The sequence below is a fragment of the Neomonachus schauinslandi genome, chromosome 4 (genome assembly GCF_002201575.2).
Source record: "Neomonachus schauinslandi chromosome 4, ASM220157v2, whole genome shotgun sequence".
NCBI lineage: Eukaryota > Metazoa > Chordata > Mammalia > Carnivora > Phocidae > Neomonachus > Neomonachus schauinslandi.
In genome coordinates, this window is record NC_058406.1 from 79,445,631 (window position 1) to 79,458,211 (window position 12,581).

Below are 12,581 nucleotides of genomic sequence, written 5' to 3' on the forward strand. Positions count from 1 at the left end.
CAGTTGGTTAGGGATTGGACTCTTGGTTTTCGCTCAGGTCATGATCTCAGGGTCACAGGATTGAGCCCCAAGCTGGGTTCTGCACTCAGCACAGAGTCTGCTTGAGATTCTCTCTCCCTCTCCCTTCGCCCCTCCCACCCACACTCTCTCACTCGCTCTCTCAAATAAATAAATAAATCTTAAAATTTTTTTTTTAAAGGAGAAGGAAGAGGGGGAGGGAGAGGAGGAGTCAGAAATATTCTAAATCAACACATCTTGTTCAACATCTTCTTAGGTAATAACTTTTCCTGACATTTCATTACATTATAATGATAATATCATAAACAATTTTCAGTTTTTGAGGCTTTTCCAAATCTACATTGACCCCAGTCAAAATAGGTCCTTTTCCATTTTGATTACCTCCTCCTTATTTTCAGAAACCTCAAAAGCCAAGCATCTGCCAGAAGAAGCCCAGAGCGCTTGGGCAAATATGCATTTCCATTAAAAGGAAAAGACAACATAAACTGAGAGAAGCTGCAAAACATATTACATTTAGTCCAGCGGCCCTGCCCTATTTTTCTGGCGCCCTGATGCACAGTGCCTACCAGGTCCTTCCATATTTCTCTGGGACACTGAAGCAGGGCATAATTTTCTGTGTCCCTTCAAGTACAGAATTATTCCCATTACAATGAATTTAATTGCTGAAATAGAAGTGGTAGACAGCCCAGCTGTAATCTGCTATCTTGCTAAAGGAAGCCAGTTTCAGGAATATCTCTCAATGGCTTAGGCATTATATTTCATTCCTCTCCTCCTACCCAGTCCATAGACAGTCTTTCTCCCAAGCTATGCCAAGAGACATTTGTGTCACAAGATAGCAGGCTCAGCTGCAGGAATTTGCTACAATACCTTCATTTTTATCATAGCAGTGATTTTACAGCCCCTCTTCTTTTCCTAGAAGTGCATGTACATTCTCAGTGTTGTGCTTAGTTAAAAATAATTGTGGAATGAGCTCAAAGCAAAGAAAGTAGAAGGTGTGATTTGCATGCACAAAATTCTTCTTAGAAGCATCAAAACTCGTGGAGGAAGGCTGCGCTCACTCTATCAAGTGTTTCTCGTCATGCCAGTTCAATAAACTAGAAAATGCAGTCATCTTACTTTCAAAAATAATGAGAGCGACAATAATATATTTTTAAAAAAACAAAACAAAACAAAAGCCCCGGCTCAATTCTCTCTTTGGCTACGTTTGTCAGTTTTCTAACTAGCCTCAGTGGCAATTAGCACAAAGCACTTTCTATTCGGATGAGATATCACTGTGGTGGAAAACACGAGGAAACGTGAAAAGCGTTAAGACAGTGTTGGGCAAGTAGGGTGAACTGCTGCGGAGAGAGCAGCCCAGGCAGCTTGTTATTATGAAATGTCCCTGGGTGCGATAGAACAGTCAAACAAAGGGTATTCCTTTTCTTTCTTAATTAACAACTTGAAGATAAATAATTTTCCTCTTAAGCTCAAATCAGGATCAAGCAAAAACTGCTGTGTCCTTTGACATCCCAAAGCTGCTGCATGAAGCATCTCAGACAGCCATTTTTTTAAACCTCCTTCTGATTTATTAACTTAAGATAAATGGCTTTGCTATCATAACCTGTCAGTGCCATGCAATGAAAAGGAAATCAGTGGTGGTAACCATGTGCGGAGCTGCTCGGCATTGCCAGCCTTAGACACTGGGGTCCAACTTTCTGTAACTCCGCCTCCCTCTACAGTAAACAGCCCACCAGCACGCTCCTCATTCATTAACTTTCTAAAGACATCTGTCTTTGCAGAATCTCTGAGGCAGCCGAACATGATGTAGGAAATAAAGAATCCTGCCCACCTCATGCACAAAGAGAGAGGGCAAAAAAGCAGTGCTTGGTGGAAGCAGTAGTACTCTGTATGGCAGCTTCAGCAGACTAACTGGCAAAGATGCCCCTCATGAAGATTCAAGGAAAAGGGTTTCTCTCTCTGTTTTTCAGTTCTTTGAATTCGGCTCATTTCCCTTCAGTATGAGTCACCTCTGGAGGCAGACAATGAGGCACGATTTATTAATAACAGCAATAATAAAGAAGAAGGAAATCCCCCTCCTAAGATAACACTCTATGTCTAGCCTCATCCTCTTCTGTCAATAAGCTTGCAACGTATTTACATATAATGACTCATCAACACACCTGCCAGTCTCCTTTTGGATTTAGCAAAAAAAAAAACCCCTCAGAATCCAGCATGGTACTTAGACAAAAATAGATGATTTTGTTGGGATTTTCATTCAGAAGGTAGATCATTCTATAAGCCCTTGTATGTCATTTGCAACATTTATAGGAATACAATCTCAATGTATGTGGGGAGATTTTTTTCACTTACCATAGAATTTGTGGTCTTTTTCTTGTCTGTCATAACTGGATATCATGAAATGTTATCTATAAAAATGGACTGCCAGACTGTGCGCAATTTTTTTTCTTTTATCACCTGCAGTTTCTGAGGTCTTCCCAGCAGGTGGTTAGCCAGAGGCTTTGAGCTTCCCCAAGGTAGTATGTAAAGGGGAAACATGTTCCCTTTTAAGAAAGGTATTCCTTCTTCAGAGATATGGCTGCCATCTACAGTCAATAGCTTCATAGCAAGGGTTTCATAGTCTATGCTCACCTCTGGTGATTTCTCAAATTTGTTAGCAAAATGATCCAGAAGGTGAACTTAGAGAGAAACAACCCACTCTGGCTTGTCTGACCTCTCCAATAGTCTATCAACACGATTGACCCTATCTCAGTCTTTTTTTTTTTTTTTTTAGAGAGAGAGAGAGAATGGTCGGGGGAGAGGGCAGAGAGAGAGAAAGAGACAGAGTCTTAAGCAGGCTCCTAGCCCAGGGCAGAACCCAACACGGGGCTCAAACTCACAACCCTGAGATCATGACCTGAGCCAAAATCAAAAGTCAGACACTTAACTGACTATGCCACCCAAGCGCCCCGACCTTATCTCAGTCTTACTGATGCTATTCTTCACATCAAAAAGATGCTGATTGCCATATGTAGCATTTGTTCTAAAGCAGTAAAAGCAGGAAGGACCAAGTTTTACCTGAAGCACTGGTTTTCAGAGATGTCATAATTTTTACTAATGTTGATTGCAATGATGTTTCCTAGATTTGCAATGAGATTTCAATGCTGACAAAATCTCTGTCTTGGGCCCCTACTTCAATCATTAGCATAATGTCCATTTGATGCCTCCATGGTTGACAAGGGCAGTGAAGAAGTTAGAAACCCTGTCAATAGTCACTCGCTTTTTTCTTCAGTCTGTCCCTTTTAGTAGCATAATTAATGACAAGTTACTTGACTCATCTGAGGTCTATATTCCTCTTCTGTTAAACATAGGAAGTGTTTGTGTGGATTGAATGAAGCAGTGTGTGCAAAAATATTTCAAACGCTACACGATGCCTTATAAATGACAGGCATTATAAAGGTTTATTTGAGAAAATTAATTAATGCATTCCTTAGAATTAAGCCAACCACAATACTGATTAATATGCTAAGAATAGCATAATGATAAGCCTCAAGTTAGGAGTACTGCCTTTAGGGTCCCTCTCCCTGGGTTCAAATCTTGGCTCCTTTGGTTCAAATAGGTGACAGTGGACAATTTCCTTAACATCTCTGTGTGTCAGTCTTCTCAGCTATAAGGTGATGCTAATTAAAGCATCTGTCTTAAAGGGCAATTTAGAGGACTTAATAGTTGATATATCTGAAGTAGTTAGAATATTTTCTGGCATAGAGTAAGTGCTCATTGAAAGTTAGCTATTAACCTCATCATTGTCATCATCTGAGGTGATATTTGAAGTATGAATACAAATGATGAAGTTATTTATGGGAGAGCATTGATTTCACCCTGGGTTTATTCCTCTATGCTTTCTGGAACAGAGTAGCTGCATGTATTATTACATTACTACTATGTTTATTAACTATTTTTATCCCCACATGAGACACTTGAGGCTTAGACAAGAATGTTGTTAATTGCAACAGAATTCCAGAATATCTTTCTTCTAATAATGTAAATCTCTTTCTTTTCAAAACTCACTAGCTTAAATATGAGCCTCTATAACCCTGTGTTCCCTAGTCAAATTCTGTAATTCAGCAAGACCAATCTACAAAGAATTTAGGTATATGGAATCTCCACCTCTGACCATGAAATCTATGGTTAAAACAATGTATCTTGTTTTGGCATTATAGTCTTGATAATGTTCAGTAAATATTATTCCTGAATAATTAACCATCCGGTTTCTTTCAATAGCTATAACTACACAATCTGGGAATAAGTTAGGACTTCTCCTTAGCCCAAGCTGAATTTAAGCTGGCCAAAATCATGAGCATCTTTTCTTCACTTCTTGACTTTCTTCAAATCAAGGCATACTTTGCTGAAGCTATCTGACATATGTTTATACTCCTCCTGGTACAATAAGATAAAAAAACCAAACTGACTTTAAAATCTTGCTTTTTGAGACTATATAAAGCTCTAAGACATGTTCATGATGTGGCATAAGATGGGAAAAAATCAAGTAAAATAGTATTGTAGTACTGTAAAAATCATTTTAATCGAAAAAGTACTTATGATAGACATTAAAATGATAGCAGTGATCAACTGAGTTCCAAGGTCTGAAGCATTTTTATTCTTTTCCTCACACATGACAATAATTTCAAATTTTCCCTTAAAAAATATGAATTACTATTATTATCTGGAACAGAAAACACACAAATGACAACAACCATAATAAAATATTTTTCAAGTTTAGCTGAAAAAAGTAAAGAAAAAAAAATGAAAACTCCACAGGTGAAAAAAGGGTTCTGAAGAGGTTAAGATTTTCAAAGGAACGTTCCTGGGGAAAGTGCAATTTAGGATTTGGAGAAGCTTTCAGGTATTACTTGAATCGGGAAGAGGAAAACATTTAAAAGGAGAAAATGGAGACTTGGAGAAGAGACTAAAGTTAACAAGGGTGTAAAAATACCCAGAGACAGACTTGGCTCACCTCAATCTCCCATCTTTTCCTCTTATTACATTCTCTAACCATGCATAATACTACCATGCTTTGCAAAACAACAAGATTCTTCACTGCCCAGGCTAGAAGACCTGTTTCTCTTTGCCTTTAACCTCTAGGACTGGGCCCTGGTTCTGGGTTCCACTTTGCCAGGCCTACCCTAGCCCTTCCTTTGTATATTCAGAGGGCCACCCGAGATCACCAGCTCTTCAAAGGCAGAAAAAGCTTCTTTATCTTTCTCACTCCCTGCTGGGTTCTCCCAGGTATCCTGAGTATTGGAGAGTTTCAGTTAATAGAAATTCTAAGCCACAGTTGGTGGACCGTACCTATGGAAGCAAAGGTGTAATAAGAACAATGTGAAAGAGAGGGAAGGAGAGCAATGCCATTTCATTAATCCTTCATTAAACGGATTGGTTGATTCCCCACCAGGTACAAAGCACTGCAGTAGGTGGTGTAGGGAATATAAGAGGGATAAGGGCAGTTTTGTTTGGGTAAGACAAAGTAAGTTCCCAGAGGATCAATCTTCTCATAGATAACAACTATAAACTCTGAACAAAAATTGCAAAAAAGAAATATGCGAAGGCACTGGAGACTGAACAAAAGTAACAGATTTTGGGGAGGGAGCCAAAACTAAAAATGACACCACATAGGGTACTTTTTCCCATTTCTGCAGTTTTCACCCAAGTGTGGTCTATGGTGGGTGCACATGCTGAAGTTCCGATAGAAACTGACCATCTTTCTGACCTGAAGAGCACAGAGTCTAGGGCAACTCGTGCTGCTGGCAATTGAGAGTGTATCCTTAAAAGGAGAGAGCTGGATGGAGCAGGAGAGACCCTGATTCTGTGTATAAAACCTGCCACAGCCCCTGACTGTGGCCCCTGACAGGGCCCCTGGGCCCTGCATGCACAGAGTGGATCACAGACAGCCCAGGTAGGGGAAAATTCAAAAGGGCCTCAATTTGAGCTCCTAGCCATATTAGGCAAGACAAAATTAGCAGGTAGAGGAACAGGGCTGTGGCTGTTCCCTTCACATCTCTGTGTAGGCAGAGATGGAGTATGTTCCTTCTCCAAGAAAGGGGATGCATTCTAAGAGACACAATCCCAGGGACTGAGCTGCAGCAGGTCATCTTAAGGGAGAAGGAATACCTCATTTCTCACTTGAATGTCTGCTTATGTAATGGATTTTCTAATCACACTTCTGTGTGTATTTGAGCAAGGGAGAAGTTGGAGAGAAAAGACCAGCAACATGAGGGGGCAGTGTGGGAAGGCTGTACTCTCTGTGTTTGGCATGAACACATAGATGAGTTGGGTGAATAAATTTCCTGAGGATCAATAGTCAGGCTTGAGCTATTTTGCTGGTACCATGCCACAAATGCTACTGACAAGCAAGAGACTAAAGTGGGTACACATCGAGTGGTCAAGACTAAGGAGGATGCCAAGAAGAGGCCATGTGGGAGCACATCTTATGCCCCTACAAGGAGCCAGCACTAAATGTCTGTCATGTACCAGGCATTGTCAGCCAATTAAAATCTCAGAGGCCTGGGTGGCTCAGTCAGTTAAGCGTCTGACTCTTGATTTTGGCTCAGGTCATGATCTCAGGGTCCTGGGATTGAGCCCCAGTTCAGGCTCCATGCTCAGAGGGGAGTCTGCTCCTCTCCTTCTTCCTCTGCCCGCAACACCCCACCCTCTGCCAGCACAATTGTGTACATGCACACTCTCTCTCTCTAAAATAAACAGATCTTTAAAAATAAATAAAATAAAATCTCAGAGCAGCATCAGTTAAGAAAAAAGTCTATTTAACCCCCTTCTTCATCCAACCTTAGCCTCAACTACCTGAGGATCGAAGGCCTTAAGACAGACAAGCAGCAGGAGTATGAGAATAGCCTGTGCTCTGCTCCCTGTTACAAACCCTTGAGCTAGGAGTGAGGCCTGAGCTTTGATGAGAGGAAGAGCTTTTGTGAAGATAAGCAGGCATGTTCAGGAGTTCAAATTATCCTGCAAGCTGTCTCGAGGTTGCCTGATAATAATGAGCTAACAGGTACTGGGGGTTCCCCTCTCCCCTCCCCAAGGAAAAGCTGCCTTCCAACTCAACTTCTCATGGGACCACAGTCTCCAGATGCGGAGAGCTGGCATTTTCCAACATTCCCCTAAACACCTGCTACCAAAGCTAAGCTTGATGCCTGAGCCCCAGATGTTTATTCACCCCTGTAAAGCCATGTGTACAATTGTCCTATTAGAAGAGAGAACAACAGAGGGTCTCTCTCTTCCTGGAGTAGTCCCACAGTGAATCTAGCAATGCCCTATCTCAAACATGCCTCTTTTTCAGTAGGATACTAAAAAAAAAAAAAAAAAAAAAAAAGGGGGATATATCCATCTGCTGAAACTTATCTCTGAGTTTCTACCCAAACCAAGACATGGCAAAGGGAGACACAACATAGTACAACAAGTAGTTGGAGACAAAATAAAAGCATCCTACAGGTTACTCCTGTAGATGGGGTCTGCTTGGATGGAGAGCACCTGACTGGGTGCCTATGAAGTTGCCATGGATTGTTTTAGGATTTAAGAAGTCCCAATCAAAGAGATTAAGAAACCTTGAAATTACACATCCACAGGTGAGGGGCTGAAACTTCCATGTAAATGAGTTTTAGTAAAAACAACAGATAACCTTAGGATTATTTTTGTTTCAATGTGCAGGGTGGTTGTGATGGGAATCGGAGGACAGAGGAGTCAGGGCAAGGGAGAATGACTGCCACAGTAAAAAGACCTTGAGGATGTAAATTTGGACAATGTGACCCTGATGGAGAGGACAAGCAGGAGAGGGCTACAAAGACCAAAATCCAGCTGGCTGATTTCACACAGCTCTGCTCAGTTTATCTCCATCCCCAGGCTGTCCCCTGTCCCAAGACAAAGAGAAGCTGTGGGCAAAAGTCTGTTTTACCCTCCATATCCTCAATACTCTCTTTTTAAATGGCTACAATGATCTCAGCAAAAGAATTTACTTAACCATATTAGTAACATCTTAAATGATGCAATTTTAATATTGTCAGTGAAATAGCTGCAATTAAAACAAATTATGTTTTTCCATTCATAGCTTCATTCATATCTGATAGATTCTTTTAAAGTGTTAACTTTTATCAGCCTTGTCTTATTTCAAAATTAATTCATGTTTATAGTATAGTATCTAGAAAATGTGAGTGCAGGGCAAGTCCACATTTGTGTAGTTCCCCACGGTGGCTCCAGGATCCAGTTTGGTGCAGCACAGGGGGTGGGAAACCACCCGTGATTTCCATACTAATCGATAACTACCTTTACTTTTTGAGACCTAGTTTTCCAGTCACATGTGTGTAATACATACACAAATAAGTGCATGTATGTGTGTGTAAAATGTGTGTTTACATCATTTTACAAAGCACAAAGTCAGATGAGTCTTATAGGACACCTGGGGGAAACGCCATATGAGGATGAGACAAAACTTTGGGACCACTGCTCTTACTAGTCCCAACATTTGACCTTTCACAGCAGCTGAATAAGTGACTTTTGCAAAACACTTATTTAAACCTCCCCTCCTTTTTGGAGTATCTTGTTCTTTTGCTTTTATTTCTGTGTATGAATTAGAGAGAATTAGAGAGAAACATCTCTTTATGTATAAATAAGATTAAAAGTAGTTGTAACTACATTTCAATATGTGCCCTGAGTTTTTCCACCTGGGAAAAGTAAGAAAAAAATTAAAATGCCTCCTTCTCTTACTAGACTGTTCACTAAATGGTCTTTAGGCTTTCCTGTAGGCTGTAGATGAGGCCTCTCTAGCATCAGTCTCCAAACACAGACTGAGAAAACACCACCTGGGGTCAGGAATATTCAGGCAGTTGAAGATTTCCCCTTTCAAGGACAGCAGATCATCCCTCTAACTGTCCAGGGAAATAATGAATACACTGTGGTACATTTATACATTTGGATACACCAGTTAAAAAAGACACTTGAGTTCCACTTAGCAACATGGATAAAATCCCAAATGTAGAATTTTAAGACAAAAGGCAAGTTGCAGAACTAGAGAGGTGCAGTATAATACCACGTACATAAAGCTTAAAAACAAAAATGTGAACTATACCTTCTGTGAATACATTCATTTGCAGTAAAAATTAAAAATATGCATCAGAATGATACAAACAAATTCAGGGAGATGCATTAGCTTCAGGAGAAAAGGAAATGACATCACAAGGGGCACAAGACGATTTGAATTCAATCTTTGATGCCTTGGTCCTTAAGCAGAGTCCATATACTCAAAATCATTTTTGGTGCCTGGACTATTACATAATTTAAAAAAAATAGATGATATAATTGACATCTGCAGATACTTGAAGATCTGGCATGCTCATGATGGAAAGTATCCCATGACTTGTGAGCAAAGCTATTATAAAGGCAATTTTTAGGTTATTCTTTGGGAAAACCTAAGAGGGCTATGTAAAAAGTGAACAGAGTCTCCTATTTGGCTAAAGATTGAAATGGAGCTAAGGCTTTCAGGAGTAGCAAACCACAGTGGAAACAGAGCTTATTTGTTTTTGTTTTAAGAATAAACATTTCTTTTTCCTGTAAAATTCCTAGGATGTATCCTGATAGAGCTTTACATTATTTTACATTAGCATTACTTTCATTATTCTTCCTTCACTGTGTTTCCCTGGAAGCCCCTCAACCCTCCTCAAGTTCAGCTTCTCAGACTGGATTTCCTGCTTCTTCCCTTTCACACTGCCATCTGGCACTGCCCCGCCTCATTGGAAATGCTACTCAGATTCCCTTCCCAGCTGCACTACTGTCCCCGTCTGTGTCAGCTGGAAAGACTCACTGGTACCCCTGTGAGATTCAGAGTTCCCCTGTCTGGAGATACTCAAAAACAGGTAGACGGTTGGGCAGCTAGAGAAGGGAGTCTAGCAGAATCTGGCACAGAGGAACAGACAACCTCTGTGTATTTATTTCTATATTCACCCAGTCCAGAAAAGCTTTGGTGTTTACTTTGTGCAAAACACCTTACTTGTTCAGTTTCTATAGTTCTAGGCTATGTCTTTGCAAATGTGTCTCTGTTTTCACAAAAATGGAGATCAGGACACAAAGGGAGAAGAAACTTATTTAAGTAAACAACAGGCAGGCAGGCTGGCCGTGGTCTGCAGACCCATCACTTTCAGTCTCGTTGCCAAGAGCACTAGGAGAGTCGCAGGAACATTTTGGAGATAATGGTTAAATTCACAGACTCATAGATGTCTCACCATGGAAGAGACCCTAGCGGTCATCTAATTCAAATACTTCATTTTACAGATGAGGAAACAAAAGGGAGGTTCAGTGGCTAACTGATTGCAGAATCTATTCGCAGATAGAGTATTTCCTTTCCAACCTTGAAGGTTATGTTCCTGAAAATCCCCATGGGAAGGAGAAATTATGTTTGAGGAACTTATGACCTTTAGAGGAAAACAGTTTGGGGAGTAAGATACTGAGTGAATCTGAAAAGTTATATAATTGTTTTACATTTACTAACATGAAATAACACAGATGCCATTGATATTCACTTTATTTTATGCTCAACAAATTTGTAATGATGAGTCCCTTAAAACTGACTTTTATTTACTTTTCAGAATTCTTTATTACCAACTCTGTATTTCCTTTTTGCAAATAATAGTTACAATGGATAATTTTCTGTTTCAGGTCCCATGGTCTTTACCTTCCTGTGCCTTTGATATGGTCATTCTTATGGTCTCTCTTACCTTGACTGCACAACAACCCCATTTCTTCCTGATTCTTCTCCCCCTCTTTTAGCTGTTCCTTCTCTGTTGCACTTTAACTGTAGCTACGCACCAAAATTATCACCTAGACTTTCACCTCCTCTCACTGTTTGGTTTCCCTATCACTACTTGATAACTAGGGCCTGTCAAACTTTCTGAATCCCTTTCTGATCTGTGTTTTCCCCTCTATTCCTGCTGCTACTGCCTTGATTCAGGATACGATCATCTCTCACCTGGACCACTACAGTAATCTCCTTACTGATCGTTGCTAGTTTTGCCTCTCTCAAATGCATGATCTGCAATGTAGTCTGAGTAACATTTTTCTTAGGACTTCCTACAGCTTTCAGTGGTGCCATACTGCCTACAGAACACTATCCAAACTCTTGCACCCTTTGCTCCAGCTCTCTTAATGTATTGAATCTATTTAATGTTGCCTAATGCACTAGGATTATTGTCATCTTTTTTTTTTTTTTTTGGTGACTTTGTCAACAGATGGTTCTTCATCAAATGCCCTTGACTCTGCCCCATTTCTCCTCCCATGTACCACCACCAGATTGGTGAACACCTCTTTTTCTTCGAAGACTCTGCTCAACCATCACCTTTCCTTGAAGGTACCACACACTACTCTCTTTCTGCATACTTCATTGAGAAGAATAGGGGCTTTCTACCCAGAAATCTGAAAGCTTCTATCCACAATTCCTATCGTCTCCTTCCCTCTTTACAACTGAATGTGTCTTCTTTTCATCAAAGGCCCGTCCCTCCTTTGTGCTTAGGATTCCATTCCTCTCAACTTCTCAGGAACTTAAAGGCTTCTGTCATACCTTCTCTATGAATTATTCTCTCTGAATCATTCCCACCAGCATATAACATAATCTAGTATAACTGTCCTAAAAATAAAATTTAAAAGTTCTGTATCAATCCATATCTCCTTTCAGCTACCATCCCATTCTTCTATTTCACAATAAAACCCCATAAAACAGTTATATATACACAGTGCCTTCACTTTTTTCACTTCATGCCCACTTTGTAATTCACTTGAAACTAGTATTCATCCTCACAACCCAATTGGTCACTGATAGCCTCCATATTCTGAAACCCACATTTTTACCTCAGAACTTTCAACAACATTCAATAATTGACCTATTCTTCTCTCAAAGTTCTGTCTGTTCTCAGCTTACATGATTCCATATTTTCCCTGCTTCTCTACCCATTCCTTCTAAGTCCTCTTTGCATCTCCTCTATCATATCTCTAAAACTGATTTTTTTTTTTAGTACTCTGATCTAAACTCCAAGATGTTATCCATCTTCATGACTTAAAATACTATTTTCAGGCCAACAACACTTACATTTGTATCTCTAGTTCTAACCTTTCCTCTGACCTCTTGACTGATATAGCTATCTATGTAACACACTTTCATGGTTGCTTCATGGTCAACTCACATAAATATATCCAAGACCCAGTTTTTATTTGCCTCTGAAAACCTCCTTCCATCTTCCCTGTCTTTGGCACCATCAACTACCTGGTTGTTCAGACATGAAACCTGGGAGTCACTCATAATTCCTCCCTGTCTCTCTTCCTCTACATCTAATTGATCACTAAGTCCCATCATCTCTGTCTTCTAAATGTATTTCAAGATCACCTTCACCATCACAACTTCACTGTCCAAGTTATCATGTTCTTAAACTTCGCTGCTGCAATACCCCCAAACTTATCTCCATGCACACAGAACATAGCCATGCCCATCCCTAATTGATTCTCTACATAACCACAGGAAGTCTTTCTTGAAACACAGATCT